General features: G+C 38.3%; 1 protein-coding gene across 3 annotated transcripts in view; it reads left to right on the plus strand.

The window, feature by feature from the left end:
• IPO11 (importin 11) overlaps positions 1–14398 on the plus strand; it is a 244936-nt gene continuing 230538 nt past the window's right edge. For 2 of the 3 annotated variants that reach the window (XM_022596725.3, XM_089908895.1), the window contains exon 1: positions 1–173. The gene's annotated coding sequence lies outside the window, so the exon portion shown is untranslated. Of the gene's footprint in view, positions 174–4175; positions 4290–14398 lie in introns of all 3 variants that reach the window. The other variant, XM_022596734.3, reaches the window with a different exon arrangement.

Consider the following 14398-nt stretch of genomic DNA (forward strand, 5'->3'; position numbering starts at 1 on the left):
GCCTGCGTCGTTTGGAGCCGCGACGCGGAACATGGCGCGTTACTAGAAGCGGCTTTCGGCATCAGTAGGCGGCGGCGTGTGGACTGGAAGCGTGGGGCGCAGGACGAGCTGACGCCGCTTCGTGTTGGAGCGTGGAAGCGGGAGAGCCGGGCCATTCCGGACCGAACCAAACGGTGAGGCCCAGGCCTGAGAGCCCCAGAGCGCGGGCGAGCGGAAGGGAGGAGTGGGCTGGGCAGTGGAGACCCGAGAGGTGAGGGAAGAACGTGTGGCTAGTGGGAGGCCAGGCATAGCATTAGCGGGAGAAAGGCGGCCTGCAGGCTTGGCTCTCCGTTACCCCAAGGACCCCTGGGAGCTCGAGGCTGCCCCAGTCAGCCCGGGAGCGGGAAGCATGGTCGCGGAGGAATCAGGGCGCGGGGAGGCAGGGACTGGGTGCCAGAATGAGGACGTAGGGTGCTCTTTGTGGCTGCGTTGTGGGCTAGGGTGGTTCATTTGCCCTTGGGGGATCGGTGGTGCCACTTTTCAGAGAACGTGGTCATCTTTAGTATAAAACCACTGTATGTTGTTATTGCACCCACAGTATTGCTACTAATAGTAATACTGTGAAAGCTTTAATTGACCATTAGACCCTTGCTTGACTTTAACGAACAAGTGAAGGAAGTTATACATGTTCATAGAGGACTTACTTGCTGAGGTATGGCCGACAGTGCTCGAGCCCAGCGACTTCTGCAGCTTTATAACTTGAGGGTATTTGTGATTCAGCAAAACTATTTTGAGGCCCATTGCATTTGTCATTTTTTTAAAAAATCCTTTTGTGACATGGTGGTGAATGAGGGAAGTCTTATTTTTTCAGAGTGACTTGTCTAGATAGATAGGACTGCTAAATTGCCTCCTGGTACCAAGGTTGCAGTTGACCTCCCCTCCCCACCCCATTTGAACGGGTTCGATTGTAGTGCGCTAGTGCCCTTGCGATTTGGTTATTCTTCAGAAGGGAATAAGGAAGAGTAGTTTACAGCCATAATATTTTTTCTTGGATAGGGAGTTCATTACTTCGTTTTCACGTTATTTCAAACTTCTCTGTTCAGTACAGAGGTTTCAGGTTAAAGGCAGGGTGACTCTACGATATGAGGCATCCATTTCATGACATTTTTTCTTAGGTCTTTTGTCACTGAAGAAGATTTCTGTGAAATTAGATTGAAAATCTCTCCCTGTTGGTTGTGATAGGATTGTGGAATTTACCTCCTGTAACCCCTAGCACAGGGAATAGTAAAAAACGGTTTAATTATAGCAATATTTGTGGCGATATATTATAGCCCTAGGGCAGCTGGGCTGTCTCTGCCCTAGTTACACTTCCTAAAACAGAAGAGAATTCTCAACACAAACAAATTTAGTTGTGATAATACAATTGGAGGTTCTAAACAAATAGGTGAAGATTATTTGGGAATTAACATAAAAATCTTTAGGTTTAAAAAAAAACAGCTTTAGGTTTTGTGACACTGTAGAATGTGTTTGCGTTCAGGATCAAACCAGAATGCAAAAGAATCTTTGTAGACATGTGACAGTTAAAGTATACTGAAGATTTTTCTAGAGATAAATACATGTGTTTTTCCAGAAATGTTCATATTTTGAGAAAGAAAATGTATTTGATTAGATAGGTTTTAACCTTTGTGTTGTATATCTGTGTACGTGTGTGTGTTTGTATTTAATCTTGGGCTTCTCCTAATTTAGTGTTATTGATGGCAATTCCTTTCTTTTCCTATGATTCCTGTCTTTTCCTTTCTGCACCAAATGGGGACTATCAGTTAATTTCAGAGTGTTTCACGGAATGGCAAGACATTTCGTGCAGGTGTGAGTCTAGAATGTTTTTCCTTGGTTTTCTGAATATCAGGCAGATTACAGATAAGCCCATAATTATAAGCTTTGTAGAACTTGAGCTGGATCAGTGTTCTACACCCTTGCAGCTCAAAATATGGTGTAGGCATCACCTGAAAGTTCGTTAGAAATGCACAATCTCAGGCTTACCCCCAGGTCTACTGAATCAGAATCTGCATTTTAACATGCTCTCCAGATGATATGAATGTACATTACAGCTTGAGACACACTACTTTGGTTGGTAAAAGTTGAAGACCAAGGTCATGCACAAACCTGCATAAACATTATAGCACTTCTTATTTTTAATCTGAGGTGATCTTATGCTGATTATCAAGTCTGGTTGAAGAAACTTAAGGCCCAGAATGGTAAGTGACTTGCACAAGGTCACATGTTATCTAGATTTTTAAACCAGGTACTGATTCATTGCAATGCATTTCTTTTACTAGTTACTGCTAGAGTTCACCATATTGAAACTGAACTAAAGCATTCATGAATGACACTAGGTAACAAACATTTACTGACTAATGGAAAGGCAGCCTAATAATCCTCTGTGTCTTTAGTAACTACTCTTGTTTCCCATGGTGGTTATTAGCCACCACCTCCTTCCTTCCTTACTCTTTCCTGGATAATGTTGTCTTCTGCTTCACAGAGGAAATGCAATACATTGTTGGGAACTTCATTGCTTTTTGCCCTCTTTCACCTGCATACTTGTCTACCTCTATCTGTTCATCTCTAATTGTGTTCCGAGTTTTTTCTCCTCAGGGACAGTGTTTCCTTGGTGTATTAGTTTGCTGGGGCTGACATAACAAAAAGCAGAGACTGGGTGGCTTAAAGAAGAGAAATTTATTTTCTCACAGTTTTGAAGGCTGGAAGTCCACAATTAAGGTTAGGGCAGAAATAGTTTCTTCTGAGGCCTCTCTCCTTGAGTTATAGATGCCCTCTTTCTGCCTCTTCACATGGTTGTACCTTTGTGCACTAGAACCTCTAGTGACTCTTTTTCTCATTAAAACACCAGTCATATTGGATGAGAGTCCACTCTGATGGCCTCATTTTAACTTAATCACATCTTCAAAATTCTTATCTTCAGTACTGGGGATACTGAGGGTTAGGGCTTCCAACATATGAATTTTGGGGAATACAGTTTAGTCCATAACACTTGGTTATTCCTTTTACTCTCAACTGGTACTAACTTATCAGGATTTAAATGCACTTGTCTTAAATACACTCTTTTCACTCTAGATTCCTCTTCAATTTTATCTGTAATTATTTCCTTTAAGGTTCTTGAAAAAGTTGTCTATGTTCATTTTCTCCACCTTCTTCTTATTTATTTATTTATTTTTCAGTGTGTTGAAGTCTGCCAATCCACTGCAGTCACTGAATTTGATGGGGTGATGGTCACTATTGATTTCCTTATTCTGAAATCTAATGGAATCTTTTTAATCATTTAACATTTTGACTAGTCCTCCTTGAAATTCTCTTACGTTTCTGTGACACTGTAGTCTCCTTATGTTCCTTCCATGTCTTGGTCAGTCTTTCCTTATATTTTTCTCTCTTCTCTGGCCACTCTGGCCACTTTAAATATTCATTTCACTCTATCTACTATCTTCTCCTCTCTTCTGCCTCTGCCTACTCTCCTTGAAGGATTTCATCCTTTATGAGTTCAACTTCTATATCTATTTTGATGACTCCCAGATCTGTTTAGCACAGATCAACTCTGATACATTGTGGTTGTATTAAGATACCTTAAACTCATGTCAAAAAAATTACGTATGTCACCCTTTCTGAAGTTGCTTCTCTTCTTCCTGTGATTCGTGCATGCAGCTCATCACTCAGTCAGAGACACTAGAATCTTAACTCTTCCCTGTTATTACCCTTATGTGCTAACCTTCCCACACTTAACTATATTACTGTTTACCAAATCTTGTTTTACCTCTTTCATCTACTTTTTCTCTGTGGCTACTGTCTTGGTTCAGATTATCATTATTATCTGGACTTCTATGTAAACCTTCTAAATAATTTCCATGCTTCTGAGAATGCATACCATCCCTCTGTACCTTTCCTTTTTCTGTAGGCAGATGGTGCTGTTATTCTGCAATCCTTCTATGCAGACTTTCAGATAAAAATCCAAACTACCAGGCCTTGGAAATAGGGATATTAATGATTTGAGCCTTGCTTGTTTTTGCTTTCACCTTCTGTTATTTCCTGCCTCACATTGTTTTGTCATGCTGAATTGTTTACAGTTCTTCAAAAGTGTTAGGATGTTTTTTAAAATTGAGGCACTTTTATGTTGTGTGTCTTCTGCCTAGAATGTAGCCATCACCTATCTGACAAATACCCATATTGTGCTCATCTGGATAACTTCTACTCAGCACAGATGCTGCCTTGCTCCCCTCTGGGAAGCCCTCCCCAGCCTTCCTAGGGTGAGTTAGGTCATCTTCTGACCTCCTTCCATAACAGCTTATCATAGCGCTTATACTATATTGTAATTGCCTTTTTTCCTCTCTAGACTTGAATGCAAAGACTCCCTTATTTATTTCTCAGAGTAGTGCCTGGCCATGAGAAGCTGCTTCATTGCTGAATACTGTGAATGCAAATTGAATTGCCAGGGAGTTGAAAAAAATGTGGAATGTTATATACTCTGGAGGTTATATAACCACTCAGGTTATATACTGTGAGTGGGTTTGAAAAGTCAGAGACTTGGGTTCATTTATGTGACTTTACACAGCTATAAGTGGAGATTGGGATGTAGTCATTGAACTCATTTGTTGAACAAATATTTATTAATGCTATAAGCGGAGATTGGGATGTAGTCATTGAATTCATTTGTTGAACAAATATTTATTAATCACTTTCTATGTGCCAGGTACTAATTCTAGATTCTGGTGATATTCCTTTGAACAAATCTGGTGTCTGGATTTTACATTCTAATTGGGATTCTGAACAATAAACACATGTGTATTAGAATGTCAGACAGTTAAAAGGGTTACGCAGAAAAATGGAAGATTAGAAAATAGAAGGAAGGATATCTGGACTAGAGAGATTCTGGATTGAAAGGTAAGATATTTTAGATTGGGCAGTCAGGGAAGACTTATTTGATTAGTTGACAATTTGAGCAGAAACTGGATTGAAGCTAAAGAGCAAGACATGCAGATATCTAGAGGCAGGAGATTTGCAGCCAGAGGGAACATATTCTGCAAGGGGAGGGTAAGATATATTTTATGTATCTGTTCCACTAATGGTGGACAGCATATTGTCTCTAGCTCTCTCTTACTGTAGACAACTCCAAGACAAACACCCTTATCCTTGTCTCTTCCTTGTATGCCTATGCAGGAGTTTCTTTAGTTATAGTACCAAGTGTGGAACTGCTGGGTCATAGGATATTACCTGACCATAGAATGTACCCACACACACAAGCACATTTCATTCATGATGACAAGATTGCTCTCCAAAGTGGTTTTACTAATGTATACTCCTAGCAGCAGTGCATAAAGGTTTCTATTTACATACATTCTTGCCAGCACTGAATATTTTCAGAATTTGTAATTTTTGCCAATCTGATGATTATAAAGTAATACCTCTTTAAAAAAAATTCCTGATAAATCTTGTTAACTTTGTATATGGTATTTTCATTGACTTTTAATTTTGGTTTTCAATTTTGCTATAGTAAAATTTATCAGGCATATAAACTCTAGTCTTTTGATACTATATTTTGGTTGTCAGGTCTAAAGATTTTTTAAATTTTGGTTTTCAGTTTTGCTGTAACAAAATTTATCAGGAAGATAAGCTCTAGTCTTGATATTGTATTTTGGTTCTCAGGTCTAAAGATTTTTAAAAACCGGTTAATTTCATTGGTATTTGACAATGCTGTGATCAAAAGGAAAAATGTGGTAGTCAATAGAGAGTGTTGGGTTGGGATAGGAGACTTGAATTCTAGGTTTCCAGAAATGTCACCAATTTGCCTGTGTGTGACTGTACAAGAGTCACAATTTTTCTCTTCAACCTTTTTAGGACACAGTTTCTTGGTCAGTAAAACAAAATGCTTAAATTAGATATACTTACTGTTTAGAGAACTGACGTGGATGGCTCTAAGGTGATAGAAAATTATTTTAATGACTCAGAACATAATTCTAATGATAAAATGTAGAACAGTTTCTAATTTTAGGGTGTTACTGGCATACAGCCTATACATGTTTGTTTTTTTTGTTTGTTTTTAAATTTGCGGTACGTGGGCCTCTCACTGTTGTGGCCTCTCCCATTGCGGAGCACAGGCTCCGGACACGCAGGCTCAGCGGCCATGGCTCACGGACCCAGCCACTCCGCGGCATGTGGGATCTTCCCGGACCAGGGCACGGACCCGTGTCCCCTGCATCGACAGGCGGACTCTCAACCACTGCGCCACCAGGGAAGCCCTATACATGTTTTAATGAGTGAATTTTTATAAATTCAAGTGAGTCCTTAGGCTGAACTCTCACAACAAGAATGAGATTCTTCTAAGACGAGTTGTATGATATCCTGGATCAGTAATTGGAAACTAATCAAAGATATGTATATTTGGAGAGGACTGATGATCCCTTAACAGTTAGCAAAAAGTTTTGACTAAAATTTGGTCAGTTATGGTCTGTTAAATTTAGGCTGTGCTATTACTGCCATTCAAAGAACAGTATCTTCCCAAAATCAAGCGTACAGCTTTTCCTTCCTATTTCTTTGACATCAGAGAAGGAACTTTAAAACCAATAAGCATAATTGCTGTTCTTTAATAGTTTTTATACAGTTGTATATTTTTTTCTTTCACCTAAAGAGATGTCAGAGAAGTTGGTGGTGACACTAGTTGCGGCCTCACTGCTGACACTACCTTGGTGGGTGTCACTATTGTTTAGGATAAGCTCCTTAACTTTTCCTATGAGGAGGTGTTCAGTCATGGGGGACTCTCATGTATACCAAACAGGCAGGAGACTTATTGAAGTTTATCAATGCCATTTTACTAAAAACTCCCAGTACGACATGAATACTTGGGTTTATTGGACAGGACTTGTTTCACAGCCGTCTTCTGGCACTGTATACTGTATGTAAATTATACGTATAATTTACTTCTCTCTCTCCACCCACTAGCATATACTCTCCATGAGAGCAGAGATTTTTTGTCTTTTTAGTTCATTGATGTATCTTAAGTGCCTAGAATAATGTCTGGCATTGTAGGTGTTCAATAAATATTTGAATGAATGAATGAATGTGGAAAAGTCTAATGACAGGCCAATAAGTATCAGAAACCTGATTGAGAGAACAGGATTAGAACAGAGGATGTTAGATATTCCCAGTGAAAAACATTGTTAAATTTTATTGGCTCAATGTGCCTCATTTCAGTAGGTGAAGATACTGAGCGAATTATTCATTCATTTATTCCTTCCTTCAATTTTTTTTAGCTCTTCAGCATACTGTTTACTTTCGTAGTATCTTTTATAGATATTTCTCTCTTTACTGTGATATAATTTCTGTACTTCCAGAAATATTGTTGTTTCTTTGACCTCTTTTGCATCATTTCTAAAAGCCTGCCTTCCGCTCTTAGAAATTACAATCACATTATTGCTTTGTTCAGTTCATCAAACATTACTGAGCATTTGCTATAGCCCTGACACTGTATTAGGTGCTCGCATGTTTAGATGAATAAGACACAATATTTGCCTTTAAGTAGCTCGTGATTTTGTAGATGGGACTCAAAAGGAAATAGATGTAATAACAGAAGTATGTTCTATGTAGAAGAGTGGTGTGGAGGAAGGAGCGCTTTACTATCTAGTGCATTTAAAGATTTCCAGAGCGCCTGATGTCAGCAGCTTTAGTATTCTCTGTATCATGGTCCATTAGCTCCCACTTTAAAAAACATACACAAAAATAGACAGAATTGTATCATGAGCCCTTATCTACTCGCCACCCAGGTTTAACAGTTGTCAGCTCATGGTCAATTTTATTTCATCTTACCTCCACCTACTTCCGCTCTAACTACATTGGTCATGCTGTCTAGAAGCTTGGTGATTTTCAGGTTTAACTTTTTTTTTGGCAAACTGCTTTAAGATTTCTGTTTCTCAGAGTTTGAACTCTTCCCCTGGTCTTCACAGAAATTCTTTCTTGTCTTTGACACATTGTCTTTCTCTAGTTTGCTTTTGACTCCAGGCAGTTGAACAGTTTTGTAATATTTCCTATCCATAATTCCTCAAGAATGTTTTCTGCCTCTTACTGTTCTTTTCGTAGACTTGGGCTATAGATCATGATTTGACTTGCAGGAATTTAACTATCTTTGAAAAAATGACATCTTCCTCACATCTCTCTGTAAGAAATGTTCCAGTGATTCATGGTAAATACTATATTGCTTATACATTTCACCAAAAGGGCTACTCGCCATTCAAGTTTTTATCCGCCCAGTACCTGTTCTTCCAGGAGGAAATTTGGAGCTTTCAGGTTCTTATGCCACTGTCTCAATGGCTTGTATCTGGCTTTTCTTCCTCTTTCTGAATACTTGTCCTTCTGTCAAATGTCCTTCTGTCAAACTACTGCATGTTTTTCTCCTTAGGTGATTTCATCCTGCTCCTCATATCACTCTGCCTGTTCTGTTCTACAATTTCTCAGTCTCCTTTATGTTACAATATTGCTTATGAATATTACATTTTCTTAAGTTCTGTCATATTTATTTTGTGTAAAGCTCAAACATATTTATGTCTTCATCTCACATTTTCTTTTGCTAGAGAAGAGAGTATTTTTTGTTTTTAATAAATTTATTTATTTATTTTTGGCTGCATTGGGTCTTCGTTGCTGCCGCACAGCCTTTCTCTAGTTGTGGCGAGTGGTGGCTACTCTTCGTTGTGGTGCATGGGCTTCTCACTGCCTGGCTTCTATTGTTGCGGAGCATGGGCTCTAGGCGTGCGGGATTCAGTAGTTGTGGCACGCAGGCTCAGTAGTTGTGACTTGTGGGCCGTAGAGCACAGGCTCAGTAGTTGTGGTGCATGGGCTTAGTTGCTTTGCGGCATGTGGGATCTTCCTGGACCAGGGTTCGAACCTATGTCCCCTGCATTGACAGGCAGATTCTTAACCACTGCACCATCAGGGAAGTCCTGAAGAGAGTATTTTAATCTTCCTTTTGGTTTTTTTTGGCTGCACTGCACGGCTTGTGGGATCTTAGTTCTCCAACCAGGAATTGAACCTGGGCCTTTGGCAGTGAAAGTGCAGAGTCCTAACCACTGGACTGCCAGGGAATTCCCGAGAAGAGAGTACTTTTTTTTTTTTCAAACATTGTTATTTTAATGTAATCACCATTAACAGGCTATAATAAAATACTATAGTCTCTTTAGTAAAATAAATTTAGTAAAATACTATAGATTTTTCTGTATATATATATTTTTTTGTGTGTATAATATTTTTTTTTTACTGGAGTATAATTGCTTTACAATGCTGTGTTAGTTTCAGCTTCACAACAAAATGAATCAGTTATATATATACATATGTTACCATATCTCTTCCCTCTTGCGTCTCCCTCCCACCCACCCACCCTATCCCACCCCTCCAGGCAGTCATAAAGCATGGAGCTGATCTCCCTGTGCTATGCGGCTGCTTCCCACTAGCTATCTACCTTACGTTTGGTAGTGTATAGATGTCCATGCCTCTCTCTCGCTTTGTCACAGTTTACCCTTCCCTCTCCCCATATCCTCAAGTCCATTCTCTAGTAAGTCTGTGTCTTTATTCCTGTTTTACCCCTAGGTTCTTCATGACATTTTTTTTTCTTAAATTCCATATATATGTGCAGCACACGGTTTTTGTCTCTCTCTTTCTGACTTACTTCACTCTGTATGACAGACTCTAGGTCTATCCACCTCATTACAAATAGCTCAATTTCGTTTCTTTTTATGGCTGAGTAATATTCCATTGTATATATGTGCCACATCGTCTTTATCCATTCATCCGATGATGGACACTTAGGTTGTTTCCGTCTCTGGGCTATTGTAAATAGAGCTGCAATGAACATTTTGGTACATGATTCTTTTTGAATTTTGGTTTTCTCAGGGTATATGCCCAGTAGTGGGATTGCTGAGTCATATGGTAATTCTATTTGTAGTTTTTTAAGGAACCTCCATACTGTTCTCCACAGTGGCTGTATCAATTTACATTCCCACCAACAGTGTAAGAGGGTTCCCTTTTCTCCACACCTTCTCCAGCATTTATTGTTTCTAGATTTTTTGATGATGGCCATTCTGACTGGTGTGAGATGATATCTCATTGTAGTTCTGATTTGCATTTCTTTAATGATTAGTGATGTTGAGCATTCTTTCATGTGTTTGTTGGCAGTCTGTATATCTTCTTTGGAGAAATGTCTATTTAGGTCTTCTGCCCATTTTTGGGTTGGGTTGTTTGTTTGTTTTTTTATTAAGCTGCATGAGCTGCTTATAAATTTTGGAGATTAATCCTTTGTCAGTTGCTTCATTTGCAAATATTTTCTCCCATTCTGAGGATTGTCTTTTGGTCTTGTTTATGGTTTCCTTTGCTGTGCAAAAGCTTTGAAGTTTCATTAGGTCCCATTTGTTTATTTTTGTTTTTATTTCCATTTCTCTAGGAGGTGGGTCTAAAAGGAGCTTGCTGTGATTCATGTCATAGAGTGTCCTGCCTATGTTTTCCTCTAAGAGTTTGATAGTTTCTGGCCTTACATTTAGGTCTTTAATCCATTTTGAGTTTATTTTTGTGTATGGTGTTAGGGAGTGATCTAATCTCATACTTTTACATGTAGCTGTCCAGTTTTCCCAGCACCACTTATTGAAGAGGCTGTCCTTTCTCCACTGTATATTCCTGCCTCCTTTATCAAAGATAAGGTGACCATATGTGTGTGGGTTTATCTCTGGGCTTTCTATCCTGTTCCGTTGATCTATATTTCTGTTTTTGTGCCAGTACCATACTGTCCTGATTACTGTAGCTTTGTGGTATAGTCTGAAGTCAGGAAGCCTGATTTCCACCAGCTCTGTTTTTCGTTCTCAAGATTGCTTTGGCTATTTGGGGTCTTTTGTGTTTCCATACAAATTGTGAAATTTTTTGTTCTAGTTCTTTAAAAATGCCAGTGGTAGTTTGATAGGGATTGCATTGAATCTGTAGATTGCTTTGGGTAGTAGAGTCATTTTCACAATGTTGATTCTTCCAATCCAAGAACATGGTATATCTCTCCATCTATTTGTATCATCTTTATTTTCTTTCATCAGTGTCTTATAATTTTCTGCATACAGGTCTTTTGTCTCCTTAGGTAGGTTTATTCCTAGATATTTTATTCTTTTTGTTGCAATGGTAAATGGGAGTGTTTTCTTGATTTCACTTTCAGATTTTTCATCCTTAGTGTATAGGAATGCCAGAGATTTCTGTGCATTAATTTTGTATCCTGCTACTTTACCAAATTCATTGATTAGCTCTAGTAGTTTTCTGGTAGCATCTTTAGGATTCTCTATGTATAGTATCATGTCATCTGCAAATAGTGACAGCTTTATTTCTTCTTTTCCGATTTGGATTCTTTTTATTTCCTTTTCTTCTCTGATTGCTGTGGCTAAAACTTCCAAAACTATGTTGAATAAGAGTGGTGAGAGTGGGCAGCCTTGTGTTGTTCCTGATCTTAGTGGAAATGCTTTCAGTTTTTCACCATTGAGGACAATGTTGGCTGTGGGTTTGTCATGTATGGCCCTTATTATGTTGAGGAAAGTTCCTTCTATGCCTACTTTCTGCAGGGTTTTTATCATAATTGGGTGGTGAATTCTGTCCAAAGCTTTCTCTGCATCTATTGAGATGATCGTATGGTTTTTCTCCTTCAATTTGTTAATATGGTGTATCACGTTGATTGATTTGCGTATATTGAAGAATCCTTGCATTCCTGGAATAAACCCCACTTGATCATGGTGTATGATCCGTTTAATGTGCTGTTGGATTCTGTTTGCTAGTATTTTGTTGAGGATTTTTGCACCTATGTTCATCAGTGATATTGGCCTGTAGTTTTCTTTCTTTGTGACATCCTTGTCTGGTTTTGGTATCAGCGTGATGGTGGCCTCGTAAAATGAGTTTGGGAGTGTTCCCCTTCTGCTCCATTTTGGAAGAGTTTGAGAAGGGTAGGTGTTAGCTCTTCTCTAAATGTTTGATAGAATTCGCCTGTGAAGCCATCTGGTCCTGGGCTTTTGCTTGTTGGAAGATTTTTAATCACAGTTTCAATTTCAGTGCTTGTGATTGGTCTCTTCATATTTTCTATTTCTTCCTGATTCAGTCTTGGCAGGTTGTGCCTTTCTAAGAATTTGTCCATTTCTTCCAGGTTGTCAATTTTATTGGCATAGAGTTGCTTGTAGTAATCTCTCATGATCTTTTGTATTTCTACAGTGTCAGTTGTTACTTCTCCTTTTTCATTTCTAATTCGATTGATTTCAGTCTTCTCCCTTTTTTTCTTGATGAGTCTCACTAATGGTTTTATCAATTTTGTTTATCTTCTCAAAGAACCAGCTTTTAGTTTTATTGATCTTTGCTATCGTTTCCTTCATTTCTTTTTCATTTTTTTCTGATCTGATCTTTATGGTTTCTTTCCTTCTGCTAACTTGGGGTTTTTTTGTTCTTCTTTCTCTAATTGCTTTAGGTGCAAGGTTAAGTTGTTTATTCGAGATGTTTCCTGTTTCTTAAGGTAGGATTGTATTGTTGTAAACTTCCCTCCTAGAACTGCTTTTGCTGCATCCCATAGGTTTTGGGTCGTCGTGTCTCCATTGTCATTTGTTTCTAGCTATTTTTTGATTTCCTCTTTGATTTCTTCAGTGATCACTTCATTATTAAGTAGTGTATTGTTTAGCCTCCATGTGTTTGTATTTTTTACAGATCTTTTCCTGTAATTGATATCTAGTCTCATAGCGTTGCGGTCAGAAAAGATACTTGATACAATTTCAATTTTCTTAAATTTACCAAGGCTTGATTTGTGACCCAAGATATCTATCATGGAGAATGTTCCATGAGCACTTGAGAAAAATGTGTATTCTATTGTTTTTGGATGGAATGTCCTATAAATATCAATTAAGTCCATCTTGTTTAATGTATCATTTAAAGCTTGTGTTTCCTTATTTATTTTCATTTCGGATGATCTGTCCATTGATGAAAGTGGGGTTAAAGTTAAAGTCCCCTACTATGAATGTGTTACTGTCGATTTCCCCTTTTAAGGCTGTTAGTATTTGCCTTATGTATTGAGGCGCTCCTATGTTGGGTGCATAAATATTTACAATTGTTATATCTTCCTGGATCGATCCCTTGATCATTATGTAGTGTCCTTCTTTGTCTCTTGTAATAGTCTTTATTTTAAATGTATTTTGTCTGATATGAGAATTGCTACTCCAGCTTTCTTTTGGTTTCCATTTGCATGAAATATCTTTTTCCATACCCTTACTTTCAGTCTGTATGTGTCTCTAGGTCTGAAGTGGGTCTCTTGTAGACAGCAAATATATGCGTCTTGATTTTGTATCCATTCAGCCAATCTGTGTCTTTTGGTGGTAGCATTTAGTCCATTTACGTTGAAGGTAATTATCGATATTTATGTTCCTGTTCCCATTTTCTTAATTGTTTTGGGTTCGTTATTGTAGGTCTTTTCCTTGTCTTGTGTTTCTTGCCTAGAGAAGTTCCTTTAGCAGTTGTTGTAGAGCTGGTTTGGTGGTGCTGAACTCTCTCAGCTTTTGCTTGTCTGTAAAGGTTTTAATTTCTTCATCAAATGTGAATGAGATCCTTGCTGGGTAGAGTAATCTTGGTTGCAGTTTTTTCTCCTTCATCACTTTCAATATATCCTGCCAGTCCCTTTTGGCTTGCAGAGTTTCTGCTGAAAGATCAGCTGTTAACCTTATGGGGATTCCCTTGTGTGTTATTTCTTGTTTTTCCCTTGCTGCTTTTAATATGTTTTCTTTGTATTTAATTTTTGACAGTTTGATTAATATGTGTCTTGGCGTATTTCTCCTTGATTTTATCCTGTATGGGACTCTCTGTGCTTCCTGGACTTGATCAACTATTTCCTTTCCCATATTAGGGAAGTTTTCAACTATAATCTCTTCAAATATTTTCTCAGTCCCTTTCTTTTTCTCTTCTTCTTCTGGAACCCCTATAATTCGAATGTTGGTGAGTTTAATGTTGTCCCAGAGGTCTCTGAGACTGTCCTCAGTTCTTTTCATTCTTCTTTTTTTATTCTGCTCTGCAGTAGTTATTTCCACTATTTTATCTTCCAGGTCACTTATCCATTCTTCTGCCTCAGTTATTCTGCTATTCATCCCATCTAGAGTATTTTTCATTTCATTTATTGTGTTGTTCATCATTGTTTGTTTCATCTTTAGTTCTTCTAGGTCCTTGTTAAATGTTTCTTGCATGTTGTCTATTCTATTTCCAAGATTTTGGATCACCTTTACTATCATTATTCTGAATTCTTTTTCAGGTAGACTGCCTATTTCCTCTTCATTTGTTAGGTCTGGTGGGTTTTTATCTTGCTCCTTCATCTGCTGTGTGTTTTTCTGTCTTC

The sequence above is a fragment of the Delphinapterus leucas genome, chromosome 3, assembly GCF_059928025.1.
Source record: "Delphinapterus leucas isolate spDelLeu-1000000601 "Yukka" chromosome 3, BTC_Dleu_Yukka2, whole genome shotgun sequence".
In the NCBI taxonomy this organism is placed as follows: Eukaryota; Metazoa; Chordata; class Mammalia; order Artiodactyla; family Monodontidae; genus Delphinapterus; species Delphinapterus leucas.